Source organism: Erythrolamprus reginae, chromosome 1, assembly GCF_031021105.1.
Source record: "Erythrolamprus reginae isolate rEryReg1 chromosome 1, rEryReg1.hap1, whole genome shotgun sequence".
Classification (NCBI taxonomy): domain Eukaryota; kingdom Metazoa; phylum Chordata; class Lepidosauria; order Squamata; family Dipsadidae; genus Erythrolamprus; species Erythrolamprus reginae.
The window spans coordinates 351,234,433-351,260,175 of NC_091950.1; the positions used below are offsets into that span (position 1 = coordinate 351,234,433).

Genomic DNA, 25,743 nt, shown 5'->3' on the forward strand with positions numbered 1-25,743 from the left:
AGATTTTTGCATTTTGAACCAATGCATAATTATATGTTTAATTATTAATGTTTGTAGAAGAGTAAATATTTTATTTATTTGTTTGTTTGTTTTATTTATTTATTTGTTTGTTTTATTTATTTGTTTGTTTATTTATTTATTATTTATTCATTCATTCATTCATTCATTCATTCATTCATTTATTTGATTTGTATGCCGCCCCTCTCCGCAGACTCGGGGCGGCTAACAACAATAAAAAGACAATGTAAACAAATCTAATATTAAAAATAATCTAAAAAACCCCAATTTAAAGAACCAATAATACGTACAAACATACCATGTATAAATTCTATAAGCCTAGGGGGAAAGGAAAATTTCAATTCCCCCATGCCTGACAACAGAGGTGGGTTTTGAGGAGCTTGCGAAAGGCAAGGAGGGTGGGGGCAACTCTGATATCTGGGGGGAGTTGGTTCCAGAGGGTCGGGGCCACCACAGAGAAGGCTCTTCCCCTGGGTCCCACCAGACTACATTGTTTAGTCGACGGGACCCGGAGAAGGCCAACTCTGTGGGACCTAACTGATTTCTGGGATTCGTGGGGCAGAAGGCAGAAATGTATCCTACATTTTCAAACTGCAAACAATTATGTTAAAATTTGAATTGATTTTCAATTTTGAATTGAATGGAAAACACCAATGCAGAGAGTATGAGAAATAAGCAGGGTGAATTAGAAATTCAATTAAATGAGGGCAGATATTAGGGATGGGTTGCTTACCTTTTCCTACTGGTGTGCTGCATGTGCATCAAGTTGCCCACATCTACTCAGTCACATGATCACCCAGTCACATGCCCACAAAGTTATTCCCCACCCAGTCGCATGACTGCCAAACCACTCGTACCCAGTCACATGACCATCAAGCCATACCCTCAAAATAAGCCATGTTCATAGAGTGGTAGTAAAAAAACTGGAACCAACCCCTGCACTGAACTATATCTTTCAAAGATTCTGGAAACTGCCAGAAAACTGCCAGAGGCCTGGAAAAGACCTGATATAGTTCCTATATTCAAAAGGGGGGGGGGATCATCCAGGAAACTACAGACCCACAACCCTGACTTCAATAACAGGAAAGATTCTGGAAGAGATAATCAAGCAATGAATCAGTGAACACCTAGAAGCAAACAAAGTAATAACCAAAAGCCAACATGGGTTTGTCAAAAACAAATCATGCCAGACTAATCCTATTGCGTTCTTTGACAAAGTGACAAAACTAGTGTAATTTACTTGGAGTTCCTTAAGGTATTTGACAAAGTACATTATAATCTAATACTTGATAAAATAGAAAAATGTGAGTTAGACAGCATCACCACCAGATGGATTTGTAAATGGCTGACCAACCACACTCAATATGCAGTCCTCAATGGAACTGCATCTAGATTGAGGGAAATACAGTGATACCGCGTCTTACGAACTTAATTGGTTTTGGGAGGAGGTTCGTGAGGTGAAAGGTTCGTAACACGAAACAATGTTTCCCATAGGAAACAATGTAAAATCGATTAATGCGTGCAAGCAAAAAAAATCGCAATAACGGCACTCCGCTGGGCGCCGCCGCCCAGCTGTCACCTTTTGAAACAGCCAGGCGCTTCTCGGCATTCCCGGAAGTTGGACAAAAGTTCAGGTTCAGCATTCGGATTCGGGAGAACGCCGAGAAGTGCTGCCGCCTGGCTGTCACCTTCGCAGAAGAGCCATGGAGCTGTCAGCCGGTTGGGAGGCTCAAACGGAGGTGGGGAATCCCAATAGGGAATTCCAGGGGCGGAGCTTTGACATCACGAAGACGTCCTTCCTGGAGTTCACGGTTTGGCCAGCTAGGAAGGACGTCTCCGTGACGTCAAAGCTCTGCCCCTGGAATTCCCAATGGGGATCCCCACGTCCGTTTGAGCCTCCCGACAGGCCGACAGCTCCACGGCTCTTCTGCGAAGGTGACAGCCGGGCGGTGACACTTCTCGGCATTCTCCCGAACCCCAAACTTGAACTTTTGCTTAAGTTCCGGGTTCGGCATTCAGGAGAATGCCGAGAAGCCCCCCGGCTGTTTCGGAAGGTGACAGCCGGGCGGCGGCGCTTCTCAGCGGTCTCCTGAACCCGAACCCGAACTTTTGCCAAACCTCCGGGTTCGGCGTTTGCGGCGGTGGTTCATAAGACAAAAAAAGTTTGTAAGAAGAGGCAAAAAAATTCCGAATCCCGGGTTCATATCTCGAAAAGTTCGTATGACGAGAGGTTCGTATCACGAGGTACTACTGTATACAGTGGGATACCCTAGGGATCTGTTTTAGACCCAGTACTCTTTAACATATTCCTCAATGATTTGGATGAGGGGATAGATGGGGAACTCATCAAATTTGCAGATGACACCAAACTGGCAGGGATAGCCAACTCTCCTGAAAATAGGCTCAAGATATAGCAGGATCTTGACAGACTTGAACATTGGTCGCTATCTAACAAAATGAAATTCAATGGTGATAGATATTGAAATTATCTTTAAAAGTTGATGGAAATTGTTCAAGGGCTTTATACTGTTGAACTCCAAAAGATGTTTGATCAAGCATCTTTTAAAATGCTAAAAAAATCAGTTGCTATAGATTTACTACATTTGGTTTTTGATGGATTTTCATAGATTACATTTTTGGCAGATTTAGGCTACTGTTTTGACATGTAAGTTTGTTTGAAATTTCAGAATGAATAAATGTCTGTGACAGTATAATAAAATCAAATGATAAGGGCATTAATTGATAAACGAAAAGCATTTTATCTGTACTGTATTCATGAAAAGAACAACAAAAAACAACAACGAACACCATCTTCTAACCAAACCTAACAGACATACTTTAATTCATATTAGTTGTATCTGCTAGTGCAGTGCTATTAAAACTAAAATAAGTACTGCAATGATAGTAAATTTGCTATAATGTGTATGCCTGAATCCCAGAATTCGAAATAGTCAAGATTAGGATTACTTCAACAGTGAATACACCTTTTATTTTTATTTTCTATGTAATTTAACAGTGCAAGTAGGTATTTCTCTATATGCATTAGCACATTACCTGAACTTTAGCCTGGGAGGCCACCCAGGTCAGACAACTGCTCAGCAGTCAACATCAGCCAATCATTGGTTTGTTTAGAAATAAGGTATTTCGCATGATCCCTTGGCTGAGTCACAGAGCCTCTGATGCATACTGGATAGGCAGCTCATTGCATTATTGCTTCCTGTTGACATTGTTTTTTCCTATGACAATTGAACGATGAGCCCAGAGGGAAATAGTGACCTTTCCAGTCTCTGTCTGCAGACCTTGCCACCTATGCCCAATTGCACCACAGGGAGTGAAGCAGAGATGGGTTCCTACCAGTGCGCCCTGGTGCAGTAGTCCGGTAGTAGTGCACCAATTGTGCAATTTGCACACAACAACTCCGGTGCTGTCATTCTTGGTCCGTGCGTGGCACCATTTAAAAACTATTTTGGTACATTTTTGCTTTTGCGCATGCACGGAAGCAATATTGCACAAGGGGGTGTGCACATGTAATTTTAGGCACTTTTTTGTTTCTATGCATGCATGGAAGCAAAATCGTATGAGGGGAGGCATGCACAAGCATAGTGACACACGGACACAAAAAGTCGCAATGTGTACACAGTGCACTGGTATGCAAACGAGGAATCCGCCGCTGGGGTGAAAGAACCTCCTGGATGGGTGCCTGCCTTTTCCCTTTAGACTATTTTCCTTTTAGTCAGTTCTACATTCTTCTGTCATCTGCAACCCAACAAGACCGACACAGACTTCAGAGGATAATCAGAACTGCAGAAAAAGCAATTGCTGCCAACCTGCCTTCCATTGAGGACCTGTATACTGCAGGAGTCAAAAAGAGGGTGGTGAAAATATTTACTGACCCATCACATCCTTGACACAAATTGGTCCAACTCACACCCTCAAAACGTCGCTACATAGCACTGCACACCAAGACAACTAGACACAAGAACACTCTACTAAACAAATAATGCCCTCAACACTCAACTTATCACTAAGTTTGCACTTCTATTTCTACTAGGTTTTTTCTCATCATTCCTCTCATCCTTTTCCTCCCACTTAGGACTGTATGAGTGTAACTTGTTGCTTGTATCCTAAGATTTTTATTAATATTGATTGTTTCTTCATTGCTTATTTGACCCCTATGACAATCATTAAGTGTTGTATCACATGATTCTTGACAAATGTATATTTTTCTTTTATGTACACTGAGAGCATATGCACCAAGACAAATTCCTTGTGTGTCCAATCACACTTGGCCAATAAAGAATTCTATTCTATTCTATTCATATTGGCAAATGCATCTGTGAAAATCCATAGTACCTTTATCTTCAGTAGAACTATATGTGTGAACAGCTCTTTGTATCTGTGATCATTTAATTTTTTTTTACTGATGGCAAGTCTAATTTGAAAATTTGGAGGAAACATTGAGGCTTATCTCAGGATGTGACATTATTGTATTCTGATAAATGAAAAAAATATTGACATCTAAGTGGGCAAAATGAAATGATGAAAAATCTATCAGAGTAATTTTTATTTAATAAGCTTATATTCATGATGTATTATTGTAGTCTTCATTTTTAACTTAGATGTTTTCATTGATTTCTGAAAAGGTTTCAGAACCACAGCCCTTGAATCAGATCTCATGCAGCCCTTGATGATTTGAATTTGAGACCCTTACCCTCAAAGTTTACAAACTTTTGCAAAGTTTTCAGAAATCATCAACACGGGAGAGGGAAAATCACATTATAAACTTCATATCCAGGATTGTGTGTCTTCAAAAGCATGGACATCTGATTCAGCCTTGAGTGGTAAGGGAGGGTTGAAGAATTAAAAACCAGATGGGGAAGAGTGAAATGGAGTATAGTTGAAAAAAGTGAAAAGCCATAGGTATATGTAGAATATTCAGTACTGTTGTTTATTTAGAAGTGAGCCTCTTGAGCAAGAAAGTAGGAAGGGAGCAAACACTAGTATGACTCCAAAACATTTTGCACAATACACTTACATTTTTGTTGTTAGAACATAATATATATATTACCCATTTTCCTATATAATCTTGATTCTATGTACCACATAGACCAGTGATGGCGAACCTAGGTCACGGCTGCCACAGGTGGAACGCGGAGCCATATCTGCTGGCACACAAGCCGTTGCCCTAGCTCAGCTCCAATGTGCATGTGTGTGCTGGCCAACTGAGTTTTGGCTTGCACAGATGCTCTGGGAGGGAGTTTTTGGCTTCCAGAGAATCACTGGGGATATGGGAGAGGGTGTTTTTACCCTCCCTTGGCTCCAGGGAAGCATTTGGAGCCTGGGGAAGGCAAAACATGATCCTAACGGACCCACCAGAAGTTTGGAAACAAGCTTAGCCTCCAGAAGGCCTCTGTGGGGGGGATGGGGGAAGTTGCTTTCGCCCTCCCCAGGAATTGAATTATGGGTGTGGGCGCTCACACAAGTGCAGTAGCCTGAGTGCACGCTCTTTCAGCATCCGAGGAGAAAAAGGGTTGCCATCACTGACATAGACGATTGGCTACTAATATGCAGCATCTGAATTAATAGACTGTAAATCTGGTGTACAGTGATCCCCCGCTCGTTGCGAGGGTTCCGTTCCAGGAGCCCCCGCAACGAGCGGGTTTTCGCGAAGTAGCGATGCGGAAGTAAAAACACCGTCTGCGCATGTGCAGACGGTGTTTTTACTCCCACAGCGCTAGCGAGGAGCCGAAGATTGGGGGCGGCGCGGCTGTTTGCCGCCGGCATGGGGGGCTTCCTAGCAGCCCCCCAAACCCGGGTTGGGGGTCCGGGGGGCGCTGTCTCTCGGCGCTTTCGAGCCGATTCCGGGAGCGAACTCGCTCACGGACTCGGCTCGAAAGCGCCGAGAGAGAGCGTTGACAGGCCCGTTCCTGGCGCTGTCTCTCGCCGCCTTCGAGCCGATTCCGGGAGCGAACTCGCTCACGGACTCGGCTCGAAAGCGCCGAGAGAGAGCGTTGACAGGCCCGTTCCTGGCGCTGTCTCTCGCCGCCTTCGAGCCGAGTCCGGGAGCGAACTCGCTCACGGACTCGGCTCGAAAGCGGCGAGAGAGAGCGTTGACAGGCCCGTTCCTGGCGCTGTCTCTCGCCGCCTTCGAGCCGATTCCGGGAGCGAACTCGCTCACGGACTCGGCTCGAAAGCGCCGAGAGAGAGCGTTGACAGGCCCGTTCCTGGCGCTCTCTCTCGCCGCCTTCGAGCCGAGTCCGGGAGCGAACTCGCTCACGGACTCGGCTCGAAAGCGGCGAGAGAGAGCGTTGACAGGCCCGTTCCTGGCGCTGTCTCTCGCCGCCTTCGAGCCGAGTCCGGGAGCGAACTCGCTCACGGACTCGGCTCGAAAGCGGCGAGAGAGAGCGTTGACAGGCCCGTTCCTGGCGCTGTCTCTCGCCGCCTTCGAGCCGAGTCCGGGAGCGAACTCGCTCACGGACTCGGCTCGAAAGCGGCGAGAGAGAGCGTTGACAGGCCCGTTCCTGGCGCTCTCTCTCGCCGCCTTCGAGCCGAGTCCGGGAGCGAACTCGCTCACGGACTCGGCTCGAAAGCGGCGAGAGAGAGCGTTGACAGGCCCGTTCCTGGCGCTCTCTCTCGCCGCCTTCGAGCCGAGTCCGGGAGCGAACTCGCTCACGGACTCGGCTCGAAAGCGGCGAGAGAGAGCGTTGACAGGCCCGTTCCTGGCGCTCTCTCTCGCCGCCTTCGAGCCGAGTCCGGGAGCGAACTCGCTCACGGACTCGGCTCAAAAGCGGCGAGAGAGAGCGTGGACAGGCCCGTTCCTGGCGCTGTCTCTCGCCGCCTTCGAGCCGAGTCCGGGAGCGAACTCGCTCACGGACTCGGCTCGAAAGCGCCGAGAGAGAGCGTGGACATCGCCCGTATCTAGAAGAAGTTGCCACCCGAGCGCTCTTGCCCGGCGGGAGGCGAAGCATATGGGTGGGGGGGCTGTCAGGACACCCTCCCACCCCAGCACTTTGCATCCCGCCGGCAAAGAGCAATAAGGCAGCAGCTTCTGCCGGACACGGGCAATGGGCGGGACAGAGAAGCGGGAAGAATCAGGAGGTTCCTTTGGCGGCTGGAGGCTGCCTGGCACCCGCTGCAGCCAAAACAACAAAGCCAGGCAGCCCCCAGCTGCCAAAGGAGCCTCCTGATTCTCCCCGCTTCTCTGTCCCGCCCATTGCCCATGTCCGGCAGAAGCTGCCTCCCGTGCCGATGTTCCCCGCCAAGCCCAGTTCGGCTTCCCTGGCTGCTTGGCCGGAGGGGGGGGGGGTCGGCCAAAAGGGGCTGGAGACGCAGCGATTTGCCTCCCGCCCCTCGCCCCTGTGCCACCGGCACGTCATCTTCCCTCCCAGACAAAAAGGCCGGCCTTTGGGGATGAAGGGGTGTGTTCAGCTCTGCGTCTCCAGCTCCTTTCGGCCGAGCCCCCCCCCCCCCCCGACCAAGCAGCCAGGGAATCCGAGCCAGGCTTGGCAGGGAACATCGGCACGGGAGGCAGGAGACGGATCGGGCGACCGGAGCAGCAGCCAGGGAAGCCGAGCCGCGTATGGCGGTGACGGCGGCCGTCTCCTGCCTCCCGCGCCGATGTTCCCAGCCACGCCCGGCTCGGCTTTCCTGGCTGCTTGGCCGGGAGCTGGATGCTGGTGGTGGCGGAGGAAGGCGAATGCAGCTTGGAAGCTGGGAGGGGGGCAGAATATGGGAGGAGAGAGGCTTGCAATAGAGGGTGGAGGAAGCGGCCATGGGAGGGCGAGCTGCCTCAGGGAGGAGGATCGGGCGGGACCAGGTGGGGGCTGGAATTTCTCCGCCAGGGCGAAGGGCGGGCGAGCGGGTGCTGGGGAGGGCTTCTCGCCCTCCCGACAGCAAGAGGGGGGAGCGAACGGCGTGGGCAGGCGAAGGGCGGGCGAGCGGCAGCGAGGAGTTTGCGTGGGCGGTGGGGAAACTCCTCGCTGACGCCAGCAAGAGGGGGAAGACCCACGGAAGCCGCTGCCATCTACGCATGCGTGCCCGGCACGCATGCGTAGATGGTATTTTTGACTTCCGGGTTGAAAAATAGCGAAGTACCCTGTTCGCAATGGTTGGGGACGCAATAAACGGGGGATCACTGTAATTTGATTTTGCTATTTGATGGTAGGTTTAGCTAGAGAAGGAAGTGATATTACTTTAACAATAAAGCCTCTTTTTCGAGGATATCTTAATGTTTGGCATGTTTAGTCAAGCGATATTGTTTTTTGAAGAGATTTTAAAGACTCTCTTTCTCTCCCTTCAATTTTAATACATTCAACGCATTCTGCAGTCTTAAAAAAGTTTGTATATAAGAGCTTAAAATGCTAGTTCTAATGAACTTTTTGAGAGCTGAATAGATTCTGTTTCTGCCCAGGATATGACTTTGAAATATACTGCATTTGGATTTCAGCAAAACAAATTGACTGGGCAACTGAGGCTTAATATTAAATTAATACCAAGGACAATGAAATACAATGGCGATGCTGTCATTAATCCACTGCTGCCCAATGTTTAGCTTTAGTTTATTGACAGGAAAATAATAGCAGTTTTCCAGGCATTATATTATTTAATTGAGGGGACCAAAGTAGTAGGCTGATTCTAAAAAGCTGTCAGTTTATATGATCCAGAATGTGGTTTGTTATTCATTGCTATAAAGTTAACTTTTTGATATGTAAAAGTTTAAATTTCAAAAGTCTTGAAATAACTCTGCAAAACAAACAAGTAGCCTTATTTTTCCTGGGCGGTGCAGTTGTCCTGTGAATGTTGAAAGACAACCAAAGAGGAAAGGAAGCTAGTGGGAGAAAATCCTGCCCTCAACACACACACACACACACACACACACACACAGAGAGAGAGAGAGAGAGAGAGAGAGCAAGCAGGGGAATGCTGTACATAGGTAATCCTAGACGTACAATCAGAATTGAACCCAAAATTTCTGTTGCTAAGTGATACTTTGTTACGTGAGTTCCTTGTCACATTTGTTAAGTGAATATCATTGCAGAAGAGGATCACATGACCCAGGGACACTGTAACCATCATAAATTGGAGACATTTACCAAGTGTCTGAATTTTGATTACTGATATGTGACCATGGGATGCTGCAATGGTTGTAAGTGTAAAAACAGTCACAGGTCACTGTTTTCATTCCTGTTGTAACTTCAAACAGTCACAAAATGAAGTGTTGTAAGTCAAGGACTATCTGTATTCTATTGTGGTGTGTATCTTTCAATCCAAGTGCCTTACAGCTTCTCCAATAGGAAGTCTAATTAGAAAGGTGTGTAGCAGAGTTGAGAAGAATCGCAATGGAGGCTAAATCAAACCCCCCTTTTTTTTACCCTTAGAGATATTTATATTTTGAAGTTTCAGTGATACATCAATATAAAAATTCCCTCAGGTATTTTTGTTTATATAGTAAGTTTAGGACTTGGACGTTCAAAAGTAAAGGTATTTTTCATTCAGATTGCCCACAAGGTGGCAGTGGTAAGATGTTTTGGCAGCTACAAAGTTTTCTTTAAAGCACTGCTACGCTTGACTTACTTCTGCACCTTGCCTTTCATTATTTACATAAATCTCCAGCTATCATTGGTTACAACTCTATGGTTTCTAATTGAATAGGCACTTTAAGCCAGGCACTCCTGATTCAGAATGTATCTTCTGTACTAATACTACTTCTGATTTTCTCCAACAAATCTTGCAAGAATATAGCCAACAGATTTTCAATACGCTTAGTAACTATGTTCAAGCATGAGATGTAATTCCTTGATAATAGCGTTGTAATCAGTTCTGCCTCTATCTTATCTCTTCTAAGAGCTGGCAAGACAGAATAAACTTTATGATTAAATTCCAGAATCTTCCAACTATGTGGCTAAACTTCTATAATAAATGCACTCACTGTATTCAGCAAGCTAAAGAGAATGTGGTATGAAACAGGGAGAGTTTTAATAGCTTTTACTATTGGTATGATTAGGCTTGCCATAACAGATAGGGGGTTTTTAGCCACATTTACCACCTACATTAAGGGGAATGCCTTCATTATTTTGGGATTAAGCATCATCATTATGTTGGTGACATCCAGTTTTGCACTTCAAGTTCTGGTAGAATAGGTGATGTGGTGAAAGTGTTGATTATGGCTGCAGGCTGTACTGTGTAATGTGACAGAGGTCTCCAACTTTGGCAACTTTTAAGCTTGGCAGACTTGAATTCCCAGCTTGCTGGCTGCGGAATTCTGGGAGTTGTAGTCCGCCAGGTTTAAAGTTGCCATGGTTGGAGACCCTTGTACTATGATGAGCAAAACGGCCTATGGCTGAATGCTAGCAAAATATAGAAGTCTGTTCCATCTATAGCACCTGATGCGTACCACCATCCCAAAGGAGTTAGCATGCAGTCTGGGAGTTCTGGATTTACAGTTCCTGATGGAGCAGCAGGTGGAAGCCACAGTCGGAAAATCCTTTCGTCAGCTATAGAGTATCTGTTGTTAGCGGTCTTTCTTGGAGCAAGAAAAGATCCATGTCATCTTCAGATTACTGCAATTAAATTTACTTGATCTTCCCTTAGAGATTACTTAGATGCTACAACTGGCACAGAATTTATTTACAGACTATGCCATTGCAGCCCATCAGTCATCAAAATAGCACCATTTTGTTGAAACTGCATTGGTTGTCAGTAAATTCCTTGTGCCAGTTGTTATAAACAGAATGCTAATTACAAGGTTGAACATCCTTATTGCCTTGTCATAAACTTCCTGATAGAGGAAGGAATTGGGTAACTTGCCAAAGAACCCTTAAGACTTGGAAAGTTCGCCGAATCTGTAACTTCCAGGAGAGAGAGAGCAAAGATAGAGACACAAGAGTCCTGGATTCTAGTGCCAGAAATCCCATTAGCCAGTCCAGATCTTATGGTCTAAATGCAGGGCAGGGAGCAATAGAGTGAGCCAGAGAGTACTTTCTACACAAGAGGGAGGGGCCTGGTTGTGCTCTTATACAGTCCCAGCTGCTGGCTTGGCTTGGTTTGTTGCTTTCTTTCCTCTCAAGGAGTATGGTAATTGTTGAGGCACTCTGCCAGAATCTTGATCTGAGTCAGCCTTCACCCGCTCAGGTTCATTGAACCCTGGGTTGCCTCTGGTGTCAATGGCCTCAGAATGACAATCTACCTAATGTGACTCAAATGAGCCCAAACTTCATTGCAGAAAATATGACTTCAGCAACAGAGTTGTCAACGCCTAGAATGCTCTATCTGACTCTGTTGTTACATCCTCAAACTCCCACAGCTTCAACGTTAAACTGTCTATCGTGGACCTAAGAGGTCCGTAAAGGGGGCATACATAAGCGCATCAGTATGCCTGCCATCCCTGTTGTACTGTCCCCATTTATTTGTATTCATTTTCTTTGTTCATGTCCACGTTCATATTTATATCTGCTATCTTGTACGTGTTTGATAAACAAACAAATATATAAAATAACCATAGGAGACCATAAGAGCAGTCTTCTAGCCCTATTCAAGATCCTAATGATTTCCTAGCCAGCTTTATATGACTATTGTTACTTGCAGGGCCATAATTTCCAGGTAGGATCTACTTTCCTTTCATGGTCTAACAGAGGAAGAATGTTTTGGGTGCCCATCAGAGGTGGTCTTCAGCAGGTTCTGACTAGTTCTGGAGAAATGGTAGCAGAAATGTTGAATAGTTCGGAGAACTAGCAGATACCACCTCTGAATGGCCCCACCCCCATCTATTCTCTTCCTCCCAAGTCCCAGCTGATTGATGGAAATGGGGATTTTACAATATCCTTCCCCTGGAGTGGGTAGGGAATGGAGATTTTTCAGTATCCTTCCCCTGCTATGCCCACCAAACCACACCGACAGAACCGGTAGTAAAAAATTTAAATCCCACCACTGGACTACCCAACCTTTTATCGATCTTTTTCCTGAAAATGGGGGAAAAAAAAGTTAAATGGTGATTTCTGGATTTGGCAAAGGAAAAAATGAAATAAGGGGCAGAGGAGATTATTGCAATGTTAAGGAGGGAGGAAGGATAATGGGTTTGTAACTGCTGTAAATATGGATGGATTTTTAATGCATTTTTTCCCTTCCCCCTCTTTCTCTTCTTCCTTTCTGTAGTTCTGTATCTTCTAACTATGTAAAAACTTTAAATAAAAATTAGGGGAAAAATATCCTTAAACATTCATTCTCTTTCTGAAAATAATTGATTTAATATGTTAATAAATAAATAGCATGAGATAATATGATCCAAAAAATAGTGTCCAAGAAGGCAAAAACACAATAAATGAGTGACTAATTCATGTCCAGGGGCTTCCATTCTCAGCACATTTTATTCCCCCAAGGACAACATGACTTCTATTGTCAAGGTCCACAAGATCCCACAGGATATTTGTTCCTGACATAATTTCATTTTCCCCTCTTTCCATCTCTTGAACATTTGCACTGGATTTTTCAATCATTTTCCCTCCTTTTAAAAACAAAACAAAACACTTTATATTTACTTTGATTCATCTTTTTGGTTTATACTTTTTCCCATGTCACTTATCTAACTTTTTGCTTATTAAACAATCTTTCTTGAAAACAATCTGTTTTTCATAATTTGCAATAGAGCATATTAGATTTTTGTTTCTTTTTTGATTTGTGTGAAAACATGGAGTTTGCTGCATAGAATCAATGGTATTTCTCTTTCAGTATTTGAAGAAAGACAGAAGGTAGCAATATTTTCAATTTGTGTTTTTATAACCTTTTAATTTATTTTGAACGATTTATTATGTCATCTTAGATTCAATTATGAACACTTGTTATGTGAGTGATATGGAAATTTTTATTTCATTTCGTGTTCTTCCAAAAATACCTCTTTCTTTTTTTTACATATCAGAAACAGATGTGCTCTATTTAAGAACATTGCCATAGGCCATATATTAAAAAAAAAAGAATAGAAGAGAGTTAAACATCTGATTATGTGTCATTTAAGAACAACTTGGATTTTAACTAGTATTGAACCCAACTCAGTTTTATACTTCATACATAAAATTATACTTTATAATCATGATGGCGAACCTATAGCATGCATGCTGGAAGTGTCACACAGAGCCATCTCTTCGGGCACAGCAGCCATCACACATTGGTCTTTCAAGTTCTGGCAAGCCAACTGATCTTTGCATGCACAGATGTGCCAGAAACTGGAAGAGCAACTTCTGGCACACATGCGCAAGCCGGGAAGCTGAATTTCTGATAGTATTTATTGACAAGTAAGAAAGAGATAACAGATTCTTCTGTGCTTTGGCACTGCATTACATTTCTATAGCTATTGTTAATTCTTCATGGTGTTTTTCCCTATATCTCAAGCTAGGTTATTTTAAAGTACAGTGGTACCTCTACCTAAGAATGCCTCTACTTACGAACTTTTCTAGATAAGAACTGGGTGTTTAAGGTTTATTTGCCTCTTCTCAAGGACCATTTTCCGCTTACAAATCTGAGCCTCCGAAACTGTAACCGGAAAAGGCGGGGAGATACAACACAGCAAACGAGATCACTATGCTGGATTTTCCAAACCTCATCTTTGTAGGGTTTTTTAAAAATTGCTCTACTTCCTCTGAATGTTTCTTTCCAGCGCTAACCAGGCGCTAACAGTGTTCCCAGCTCTTACTGGCTTGCAAGCTCTTTCATTGTTACTCTCTCTGACTAAGGATGCTAGCCAGATGAGTATCTGGTAAGCAGATTCTTTTCCCTATTCTCCTCCCCAAAACTAAGGGGCATCTTATACTCCAGTACGTCTTATACTCCAAATATACAGTAAATCTCAGGTTGAATATATAGCTTGAAAGGGAAACCACATCCATCTAGGTATTAGGAGTGTAATACAGAAGTTTGAAGTATTTACTAATACTAATATCATTTAAAAATGTCTTTTTAAAAATAAAATAAAATGGACTGCAGGCTTACCAAACCACAGTTGCATCACAAGTGCTCATTCTTATGCATTTATAGCTGTTTCAGATTCAATTGTATTCTGTATGGGAAGTTCTTATGTCACAGTGCTCCTCATAACTCTCCTTAATTACTGGAAAAGTAAATATTTAGATAATATAAATTAGAAAGCTGAAAGCAAAAGCTTTAAATCAAACAATCTAAAGTTTAACTGTTTATTTATAAACAGTTTCTTAGCTCTGCAAAGCAACTGAAGTCTGAATGACATTTCCCAGTTTTCTACTCAAATTGAGTTCTGGTATTTGGTATCAAGACTGTCTTTCTCTTTTTAAAAAACATTCTGCCCAAACTGTTTCACATGGAAAAAGTTTCCATTCTTTGAAGATAAACAGGTTAGCAAGTTTTTTTTAAAGTTAATGAAGTAAGGCTTGAAGAATATTTCTCTATCCAGCATAAACAATGATTATGCTAATACAGTATCTCAGGCTGTTGCAGAACAACAGTCATGAACAGATCTCAGCCAAGATGCTGTGGGAAAAAATGGAAGGCAACAGCTGGAAATATTTGGCTCCTACAATTAAGATGTTAAACTCTTCAGATGAAAAGTTTGAGAGCTGATGTTTCTGGGAAGTCCAATTTTGTGGGAATCTGAAGGGGCTATCTCAAGGTAGTTGGACAATATGGAGAATACGTGTAAGCATGTTTGTTGAAATTTATAGACAAAAAAGAAAACTTATCAATAGAAAATGTTATCATATTACATCACTATGACTTAAAAATAATCTTGTCTGTCTCTCTATCCATCTATCACTCTTTTGTTGAAGATTTAAATTACAGTGATAGAAACTAATATGAATGAATCTCAGAGAAGGATGGAAAACGAAAAGAAAGAAGATAGTAAAATTAAGAAGAAAAAAGAAAGAGGGAAATAAAGAAAAAATACAGAGAAATAACTACCAGTCCTTCCTTCCTTCCTTCCTTCCTTCCTTCCTTCCTTCCTTCTTTCCTGTATGTATGTATTATTTATTTTATTTTATTTTATTTTATTTATTGATTGATTGATTGGATTTGTATGCCACCCCTCTCCGAGGACTTGGGGCGGCTCACAACATATATTGTGAGGCATATATATGTGAAGACATATATCATCTTAGTCCATCTGTCTGGGAGGAGTTTGACCTGCTGACACCTGATGACGTGGACAAGGTCATTGGAGCTGTGAGTTCCCCCACCTGTTTACTGGACCTGTGTCCTTCCTGGCCGGTTTCGGCCAGCAGGGAGGTGATACGGAGCTGGGTCCAGGAGATTGTCAATGCTTCTCCGAGGAGGGGCCCTTCCCGGCTCCCTACAAAGAGGCACTCGTGCGCCCCCTCCTCAAGAATCCTTCCCTCGACCCAGCCGTACTTAATAACTTCCATCCAGTCTCCAACCTTCCCTTTATGGAGAAGGTTGTTGAGAAGGTGGTGTCGCTCCAGCTCCAGAGGTCCTTGGAAGAATCCAATTATCTAGGCCCTCAGCAGTTAGGATTCAGGCCTGGCTACAGCATGGAAACTGCTTTGGTTGCGCTGATGGATGAGGGGCGGCATACAAATCTAATAAATAATAATAATAATAATAATAATAATAATAATAATAATAATAATAATATAATAATAATAATAATAATAACAACAATAATGTAAGAAAACATAATAGTACATCTAAATCCAATTAATATACAGTAGTCCCTCACCTATCGCTGGTGTTACGTTCCAGTCCTGGCCGCGATAGGTGAAATCCGCGATGGGGAATTTATCGACTGATAGTACTTATTTAAGTATTTATATTGTAATTGTTTGGTAAGTTTTCATTGTTTTAAGTGTTTATAAACCCTTCCCACACAGTATTTATTTTAGATACAGTATTTAAATACAGTATTTACAATTTTAGATATATTTTTTTTTTAAAAAACCTGCCGATCGAGTTCAGCGGGCTGTTTAAATCTGCCGATCGACTTCCTCAGAAACCCGTGATGAAGTGAAGCCGCAGTAGGTGACTACTGTAATTAAAAATCCCTAAAAACCCTAATATAATTTAAAACATTCATTATCATTCACTCCATGAAACACACTAAAAACACTCGTTGGTCAGGGGGGAAGATCTAATGACCCCAGGCCTGGCAACAAAGATGAGTCTAAACTTTTTGGAAGGCAAGGAAGGTGGGGGCAGTGCGAATCTCTGGGGGGAGCTGATTCCAGAGGGCTAGGGCCCCCATAGAAAAGGCTCTTCCCCTAGGTCCTGCCAGTCAACATTGTCTGGCTGATGGCATATTGAGAAGGCCAACTCTGTGGGACCTGACCGGACACTGGGATTTGTGCAGCAGAAGACAGTCTCAGAGGTAATCTGATCTTATGCCATGTAGGGCTTTGTAGGTCATAACCAACACTTTGAATTTTGTCCGGAAACTAATCAGCAGCCAATGCAGTCCGCAGAGTGATGGTGAAATATGGGTATGCCTTGGAAGGCCCATAACCACTCGTGCGGCTGCATTTTGGACGATTTGAAGTTTTCGAACACTCTACAAAGATAGCCCCATGTAAAGAGCATTGCAAGAAGTATAAACAAGTTTGATAGCTTTTGACCACATATGGTTGCACAAATATATTGTATCTCTTCTTCCCATAACCCATTCCCAGGGGTGGGCTACTGATTGGACAGGGGGAGAACGCAGTGGGGTAGTGAAAATGAAGCTCCACCCCAGAGCAGCCAATTTGCACTGAAAGATGTTGAAAGAAAATGCATAAGCCATGCCCACAGTGTGGTAGTAAAAATTTTGGTAGCCCTTCACTGCCCATTCCTTATCTGTAAATAAATCCATAAGACATCAAACTTAACCTTGATGTCAAAATGATTCTAAAACAGGGGTCCCCAAACTTGACAACTTTAAAACTTGTGGACTTCAACTCCCAGAATTCTCCAGCCAGCTATGTTGGCTGGAGAATTCTGGGAGTTGAAGTCCACAAATCTTAAAGTTGCCAAGTTTGAAAATCTCTGTTCTAAAAGATATCAATGCTTGGACTTGGGCAGAATGTTTTTCTTATCTTTTATCACTGATTAGGATTCACGTGAGTCCTGGAGAAGCTTAATCCCCCCTTTGGAAAATGGATCTACTCATCAACTAGAAGACTTTAGCCAGGTACCAATTTTCCAATTGACTATTTTGCCAGCAGTTGAGCAAGTCAAATCCTTGATAGTTTGATACATAGCTTACTGCATAACATGATTGGATTACAACAATTATACTTGCATTATTATTATTCATTGCTAAATTTCCAAGATAGACGTATAAGAGGCTTTATCAGAGAACAATATGCAAGAAATACTCAAACAAAACCTACCAATTAGAGTTTGAATTAGAATAGTTTGATTTGTTTAAATAGAAACTAATAACCTTGTGTGCACTGAACTTACTTAAGCAAACAAGCCCCAGATTGTGTATGTTTCAGAAAATGCATCATCTAAGATTCCATCTCTACTCACTTCTACCCTGCAATTATTCTGTTATCTTTGGCTTTACACCAAGCTTTTCAAGCCTGGCACTCTTTAGATATGTTGGGATTACAAGGGCCATAGTTCCTTGCCAATGAAATCTCTAGAGACCCCTCTTCATCAGCAATCATGCCCACATTTTTAAACTAACTAATGCATGCTTATCAGGCATAAAACCATGGATTTAATTTGATCTTGTTTATACTGATTCTGTTTTCTGATCTCGATGAAACTTAACTTGTTTAGTCACCGTACATTTTTCCTACCTCATGTATCAGCATGCATTTTCTGCTTCCAATATATCTAAAGATGAAAATGGAACTTTCCATGAAAGAAATAACAATTTAGGGATTGGGTTGAATGCTACCAGCTGTTACTCTGCATAGCAGTGGCAGAAAGATTGAGCAATTTATATAGCATCCTTTTAATGTGTACTTTCTCGGAAATTTTTCCCCTTGGGAACGTACTTTGCTACTTGTTACCCATCTGATAAGATTTAGATTGTAATCACTCTAGGGCAGGCTTTTGCCTCTTTTACTCTTTATATTTTACTCTTTAGAGTGCCATGAAGAAAGATACAGGAATACCTCAACTTATAGCTGTAATGGAGCCTTTTTATTATGATTGTAAGTCTGTCATGAAGCAGGTCAGAACATGATCTTGTGTGTGTGTGTGTGTGATAATTAAGCAAATCATCATGAGCATAAAGTGAATCGGTGGTCATTAAGTGAACCCATGGTTTGCTACAGAATGTTTTTGCTGAAAACAGGAAATAGTTTTCAGTAAAAATGTTGTAAATCATCATGTGACCTGGCTGTAAATATAGGTTGGTTGCCAAGTGACTGAAATATGATCACATGACTGCAGCAGAGGCAGCCATTGGAACTTCAGAATGAGATCATAAGTAAGTACATTTGCGGGGGAGGGGGGAAGGTCCAGCATATCTGTTGGATCGGAATGAGGCAATAGACACGTTGTAGCCTGATTCGTTTTATTAGGAATCGACTGTAACGGTAACAAACTTGCAACAGAACAAATACGGTGTATCGAAGAAAAAAGATAAAGGTGCGCGGCTGTGTTGTCCTTTTTAAACTTTTTTCCTGTGGCGGCGTGGCTTGACAGCCTCTTGAATTTCCCAGCCGCGGTTTAGCCAATCCGTGGCCGGTTTGCATATCCAGTGTATCTACATAACATATTTACATATTAGCTATTTACATATACACTATTTACATACATAACAATAGCTTTGAACACTTACTAAGTTCCTGGTCGTAAATTGAGGATTACCTTTAATCATTTGATTACATAAAACAATAAATAATACTTCCCCAATCTACGCCCATCTAATCTAGGCATGTTGGATTTGATTGATTGATTGATTATGTGCCATCAAAGTGACCACATGGATAAATATTCTCCAGAGCATCTGTGCTACCTATCTGATCCCATCCACTTTGCTGCTGATTGCCAACATCTTCTCTTTCCATCTTTCCCAGCATTATAGGCTTCTGTAGTGAGCTAGGTCTCTGTATAATGGATCTGAAGTAATATAATTTGAATCTGATATCCAAATTCAAACGACTGTAGCCTTCTTCAAGTTGGGAAGGCTACAATGTGCCCTCAAAATTGATTCATTCAGTGTATGAAAGTAATACGTAGTACCCGACATGGTACGATATGGAAATAGGGAATGAGAGATTCTGCAAGAGACAGGGAAGAACAGACTGGAATAGTGTTGTTTCTCACTTCAGGAATAGTTAACTATTGAAGTGGTGCTGCTCTTAGCTTGTGAAGAATCCAAGCAATGTCCTTCTCCCATGACATCATCATATAACGAGATTACAAGAGGATAAAAATTACTCGCGACCAGCTCTTAAATGCATTTGATACAACATTTAAATAATAACTTGTGTCTCAGGCTTTAGTTTGAATAAACTGTGATATGTCTTATGAAATGTTCCAAGCTATTAAATAAATAATCTTGTAAGAAAAAAAAACTGTCTCTATAAACAAGGGATGGAAACTTTGTCAGTTTGCCAGCCGTGTTTTGTTTAAAAGGAAATAGAATGCAAGCTATTGACTTGGTCACTTATTCCATTGCGAACAGACACCATAAATAATCAAATAAAGAGCCAAAATTATGAAATAAGGGCTGCAAACTTGCTTTTGTATTAATTTTTTTTAAATGAGAGTAGTGCCTATGTAAATGCATAGCATTTTATACTAATGGTTGGTCTTTGTTCTTTTATTAGAAATGCATAGGATGCTTTACTTTAAATGATTGTTGAAAATATGAAGCATAGAAGTACAGAATTATTGATGACCTGTTAGGTTCAGCAAAAATATAAATATGAAAAGTAAATGAATGAAATGAGTTAACATCTGCTTTGAAGTTTCTCTGCAGATTTTGTGAAAAGACCCAAAGAAGATTTCATATTTTTCAAAAACTTTGACCAAAACCAAATGTAATGCAATGGATGTGCTATTGGTATAAATCAACCTTTGCCTATCCTGGTTATTGTTATTGTTATTATGGTTGGTTGCACAGTCAGCCACATATTTAGACTAGAAGCAGTGTTCCCTCTAACTTTTTTTTTGGGGGGGGGGCGGAAAAGTATAGTGTCTGAGCAGCAGTCCCTTCGGGACTGGGCGGCGCAGAAATATTAAATAAATAAACAAACAAACAAACAAAAAACCCACCCTGTTTTGCTTCAGAGAATTTCAAAATAAAATACTGTACTGTGTATCTATAACAGTGAGCTCATAATAGGGCAACTCTATCAATATCAAAATGCCACTTAAATAGTTGAGCTAGTTTCAAACTAGATTTTGATTTTCTTTCTCTCTTCCTTACTCCCATTCTTTTTCTTTCTCTTTTCCTTCCTCTCTTTTTTCTATCTGTTTCTCTCTCTTCCTCTCTTCCTCTCTCTCTCCTTCCCTCTCCCTCTTTCCCTCTCGGCTTCTGGGCAGGTTTGGAAAACTCTGAGTTGATGATGATTTTTAAGTGAGCGATTGCTCACTGCTCAGCTTAGAGGGAACTATGACTAGAAGTTGTATTTTTATCCACCTATCGATTCTCGGTGGAGATAAATGTGTTGTTCGATGGTGTTAAAAATGTCATAGGATGTAAGCAGTACCAAGTAAAGCTGCCTTTTGTAATTCACTGATGGTGAATTTGTCACTGCCAATGATGTTCAAGTGGTTTTGGAGTTGCAGTCCATAATGCAGTGATGGCGAGCCTTTTTTTCTTTGGGTGCCGAAAGAGCATGATTGTGTGCAAGTACCCACAGCCATAATTCAATCCCTGGGGAAGGCGAAAATAGCTTCCCCCACCCCCTGAGGTCCTCTGGAGGCCAGAAACAGCCTGTTTCCCAACTTCTGGTGGGCCCAGTAAGCTCATGTTTCGCCCTCCCCAGGCTCCAAAGGCTTCCCTGAAACTGGGGAAGATAAAATCGCCTTCCCCTATCCCCCCAGAGGCTTTCTGAAAGCCAAAAACACCCTCCCAGAGCCTTTGTGTGAGCCAAAATTCAGCTGAAAGGCACACACATGCATTTGAAGCTGAACTAGGGCTCACGTGCCAGCAGATATGGCTCCGTATAGCATAGGTTCACCATCACTGCCATAGTGCCTATTACTATTGGTAATATCTTTGCTTTCTTTTACCACTCCTTTTTATGCACTATATTTTGTGACATTCTCCAAAAGCCTTGCCTTAAATGAATTATTTGGCAACTAAGATTGCAGGCTCCACAGTCTTAAAGACCTGGTATTCTCTTGCATAGTCTAAACACATTCCTGTGCATTTTTATTGTTTTGACAGCCATGGGAAATTTTAAGGATGAAGAAGAATAGGATAGTTGCTTTTTTGCAGGTTTTAAAATGCCCCAGGTTGAACTAATTAGCATAACCACAAAGAGTTTAACCAGATTATTCACTGAGAAATTTTGAAGTGATCAGAGCTAGAATTTCACTATCGCATTCCAGCACTGTAGGATAAGTTGTCTGCCATTATTTTGGATACTTTCCTATTGGTTTGTTGCTTAATTCCAGTAGTTCTGGGCTGCCATAGGATACACCAGCAGTGGGTTGCTTCCGGTATCGTATGGTTCTATGAATTGGTAGCAGTGGTGGTAGGAAGCTCCGCACCTCTGCCCCAGATGCTTCTGCGCATACGCAGAGGTGTCATGCACGCACAAGCTCCGTACAAAACAGTAGCAATGGGATTTAGAACCCATCACTGGGAAATTCTATGATCAGAGCTATTCTGGGATAATCAGGATGGTAGCTGCTGCAACCATATTTCTCTTCTCAGAGAGAAGATGCAACAGTAACTCTACATGATTGAAAAAAACATAATGGAAATGCACATGTAATTATGCAATGGATTAAAAAAAATACAAACACACACAAATAAAACTGAAGGCCTTAAGACCATTTCCGTACTCTTTCTTGGAAAGCGGCTTGCCATTATAGGTAGTCCTTGTTGAACAATAGTAATTGGAACTGGTAACTTCATTGCTTAGTGATGCAGTCAAAAAGCGTAACTTCTTATGACTGCACCGACTTATAATGGTAGTTGCAATAATTCCAGCTGTTGTCATTAAGCAACTCCCTCATGGTCATTAGGCACAATGTCATGTGATCACCATTTGCAACCTCCTTCCATCCTCCCCATTGACTTGGCTTGTTGGGATCTGGCAGTAAAGTTAGTAAATGACAATCACAACAATAAAGATGTTGCAACAGCCAAAACTATGAGGACCAGTCATAAGTGTTCTCTTTCAACACAGTCATAACTTTGAATGATCACTGAATTGTTAAGAACTACATGTATCCTTCTCCAGAAGTTCTTCCCAATGTGGCACACAGAGTGCTGAAATTTCTTGGTAGCCTTCCATTCAAATGCTATCCTATACCAATCTTACTTAATTTCTGAAAGAAGCCAAGATTAACTACCATATTTTTGGAGTATAAGACACACCTTTTTCCTCTCTAAAAGAGGCTGAAAACTTGGATGCACCTTATACTTCGAATGTAGCTTTTTTGAAGCTTTTTTCCCCATCCCTAACTAGGTGCTAATGATAATTCCAGCTTCCTATTCCTTCTGAAGAAGGTTTTTTCCAGTCTTAAGTCTTTGCAGACTTGTTTTCGTTCCTACTCCCTCTGAAAAAGGCTTTTTCAGCCCTAACCAGGGAATGAAATAAAGTGCTGAAGCTGAACAGACTAAGAATGCTAGCCAGATGAATATCTGGTTGGTAGGTAGGTATTTTCCTCCCCCAAAACTAAGGTGCGTCTAATACTCTGAAAAATACAGTGCCTGCTGTGGCAATATAGTCTAGGACAGTGATGGCAAACCTATGGCATGAGTGCCACAGGTGGCACTTGGAGCCATAGCTGCTGGCACACAAACCGTTGCCCTAGTTTAGCTCCAATGCGCATGTGCACGCCAACCAGTTGATTTTTAACTCACATGGAGGCTCTGGAAATTTGTTTTCAGCTTTCAGAGAGCCTGGGGGTGCAGGAGAGGGCATTTTCGCCCTTCCCAGGCTCAAGGGGAGCATACTGAGCCCACTGAAGCCCATTTCTGGCCTCCAGAGGGCATCCAGGAGGAGGCAGGGGGGCGTTTTTGGCCTTTCCAGGCATTGAATTATGGATGTGGGCACTCGTGTGTGTGATAGCACGCGCACGTGTGCTTTTGGCACCCGAGGGAAAAATGGTTCGCCATCACTGGTCTAGGAATTGACCTATAGTGTGGAGAATTAATTACATTAATGGTTGTTGTTTTATTTCAAACATTGGGTTTATAGAATACTTGATCTTACAATATCCACAACTTTGCAAATTTAATCTTCAGGATGGTTGGATTATAATCGTTTTGCATCAGAACTATTTGGCTTTTAAAGAAGAGTTGGCTGACAGTTGAATTACTTATCATCCCCCCACTTTTTTCCGTCTTGCTTTGCTTGGTTCCAGCCGAAGCAGTTGGGAATGTTCATGTAGTACAACAATGTGGCCAACTGAGTGGCTGTCTTCGCAAAAGCCCCTGGGAATTACATATTACGCTGTGAGATAGGAATAATTCTTGAAGATTCTTTAAAGTCATCTGCACTGAAAGTTTATGAACATTTCTTCCTTCCATTTACACAGGAAATAAACAGTCCAGCAAAAGAGGAACCTGCACATTCTAACTTTAATATGGCATTTAGTCAGTTAAGCAGTTTTGAATCATTAGACCAAAGTAGATTTAGATAAAATCTAGCAAAACATTTCCCAGGAAATTTTCCTGTATAAACCTCACTGTGCTGAATGGTGCACAGGTTCAACTCTCTTGGGTCTTTCCTCCTATTGCCATACATAAGATTTGTTTGTGCAGGACAATGGGGAAGGTACCTTATCCAAGGTATTTAACAACAAACTGTCTTATTGAAAGTGATAATCAGACTGCTGGTAACTAAATCACATTCTGCATTATTCAAGTATTTGCAGGATTCTCTTCTTAGTTTACTAAGTATGCAGTGAAAGAGAAATTATAGTTAAAGGGATATAGGGACTGATCTTGAACAGGCTTTTAAAATCATGGAACTGTTCTAGGCTTAGAAGAAGATTAGAACATACTGTCTTTTGTTGGGTTTTTTTGTATCTGAGACCCTTGCATATCTTGCATCATAATTATTTGTCTTCTTACACCCCACCCCACCCCACCCCCTCCCATCTGCTTTCTCTACACCAGGGTTTTAAACATTTAAGGCTATATGAAGACTTATGGGAAGCTTCTGTGCAATCTCCTTTTTTTCATCCATCTCCAAAAGTGAGTTTCGGAAAGCTATTTAGAACATGCCTGCCTGTCTGGTGTTATCTTTCAGCTCAGTCATGGAAACTTTTCCAGGACAAGGCCAAGGAGCAAAGAGTTATCGCTGCACCAACTGAACTTTCACAAAAAAAATAAACAGAGAGCAATGCAGACACAGCCTGTGTAACCTTGAAAGTGACGTGTTGGCACTCAATTACCTGGTCAGGAGCTGAACTTTTAAACATAATTGCTCTGCTATGTTATGTCTGAGGTTCAAACTACATATCATGTGGCAAACCCTGAATTTTTTTCCTCTTTGGTAGTTTTCTTTTCATCCAAAGCCTTTTGGGCAAGCTGCGAATTAGTGTCGAGGAAGAACGCATTGGTGGAGCTGATTAATTGTTTGCTTTCTCTTTCCACTGGATTTTATTTTTTTCTAAGATTTGTCCCTAGAGGAGGACAGTTGTGGCAGTTACAGTATTTCTCCCCCACCAATGATGGATGCCTATAAAATGGGAGCTAAACCATCTTCTCTGATACCTTCACACATAATTTTTTCATATTCAGGGATACCTGTGCTGTAAGAAGCAATCTAATTAATTTTATAAGAGTGGCCAAGAATCACACGTCGTCTTTGGAGGATAGTGTCCAATTGGCATGATACAAAGTTATTCACCAGTCACATAGAACTGGACAATGTCAGGATTTTCCGGCGGGGCAGGGTGTCTTCTTGAAGTTGGAAGGACCTCCATTTTCTGAGGTTTGTGAATGGGGATGAGGGAACCTTAAGCTTTCCTTTATGGGATGAGCTATTCTATTTGAAAGAGGCAATCTGGGAACCAAGCTATGTAAGTCTTTATATACTCTTAGATTCAGAAGCCTGTTGGAAGCAAATGGTATTTACTAGATACTTAAATATGGTAAGGTTTTACTAAAGTTATATCATAGGCATTCTCAGTGAAGGGCTACCAAACTTTTTACTACCACACTATGGGCGTGGCTTATGCAGGACGGCCTGCATTTTCTTTCAACTTCTTTCAGTGCATATTGGGTGCTCTGGGGTAGAGCTCCATTTTTGCTACCCCACTGCATTCTCCCCCGGTCCGGGCAGCAGCCCACCCCTGGGCATTCTACTCAATGGGTGCATAGGATACCTATTATTGTTTTTAAAAACATATTAAACCAAACGAGGTGTAAAAAGCTATAAATTTAAGCATTTCTATTTATTGTCATTAAGCCAAGAAGAATATTCTTTGTCATACTCTACATTTATATTACCTCTTTAGAAAGGTTCAGTCCCATATATTGATCCTAGGAAGATTTGTTACTTTTTAATAAAAGGATGACTATGTCCCCACAAGACTATATTATGGATAGCATGGTGGTCATTTTTCCAAATTTCAAATTTATCATCTGATATGAGATTTTTAAAATGTATATAGTCA

The 25,743-nt window shown here is 42.1% G+C and overlaps 1 long non-coding RNA gene across 3 annotated transcripts in view; it reads left to right on the forward strand.

Moving 5' to 3' along the window:
* LOC139157464 (uncharacterized) overlaps positions 1 to 25,743 on the forward strand; it is an 86,575-nt gene that overhangs the window by 5,202 nt on the left and 55,630 nt on the right. Inside the window, exon 3 of one of the 3 annotated variants that reach the window (XR_011557489.1) lies at positions 17,078 to 17,155. The exons of the other annotated variants lie outside the window; for them this stretch is intronic. This is a non-coding gene — a long non-coding RNA (uncharacterized lncRNA). The remainder of the gene's footprint in view (positions 1 to 17,077; positions 17,156 to 25,743) is intronic. 3 annotated transcript variants of the gene reach the window in all.